Consider the following 643-nt stretch of genomic DNA (forward strand, 5'->3'; position numbering starts at 1 on the left):
TCTTGGCATCCCTGCCCCAGTCATGGGGGCCAAACGTGATTCTGGGCACCCTCCAGCCAATTCCTGGAGCAGGACAGGGTGAACTGGAGGACAGGGATGTGGAGGCAGGGGAAGGGATGATGCTTCCTAGTGCTGTTGCAAGCACATGAAAAGGGACCAGGGGCTCATAAAAACTGCGAGGGCTGCAGAGGGGAATACCCGATGATCACAAGCCCATTTGAAAGCTCAGGGCTGCAAAGGAAACTCGGGGGGTTACACTAGGTAAACCAGCAGACCCACCAAGGATGCTGCCAGCTGGATGCTGGCCTCAGCCTGCAGATACGCCCATGAGACAGGGAATGGGCAAAAGACAATCTCAGGCATAGTCACTGCCAGCCAAGCCCCTGCCGGTGGCCGATGTCAATGTCACTCAGTGGGAAGGAGGAGCACGCTTGGCTTTGCCTTCCCAGCTTTTGATAGCCAGGGAGGGGCCGGCTGCTCCCTGCCGTGGCATCCCACGTGCAAAGGCCACCTCGGCACCCTGCGCCCTGCTGGACAAGGCACCCAACTAGGGTGTTACAAATCCAGACTGTCAAACCTGCAGGTTGTCAGCAGCCTCTGAAAGCCAGTGTAAAGGACACGGGTTTGCAGGGGCATTCCGGCA

This window comes from Chaetura pelagica, unplaced genomic scaffold (genome assembly GCF_000747805.2).
Source record: "Chaetura pelagica isolate M959 unplaced genomic scaffold, ChaPel_1.0 scaffold301, whole genome shotgun sequence".
NCBI classification, from domain to species: domain Eukaryota; kingdom Metazoa; phylum Chordata; class Aves; order Apodiformes; family Apodidae; genus Chaetura; species Chaetura pelagica.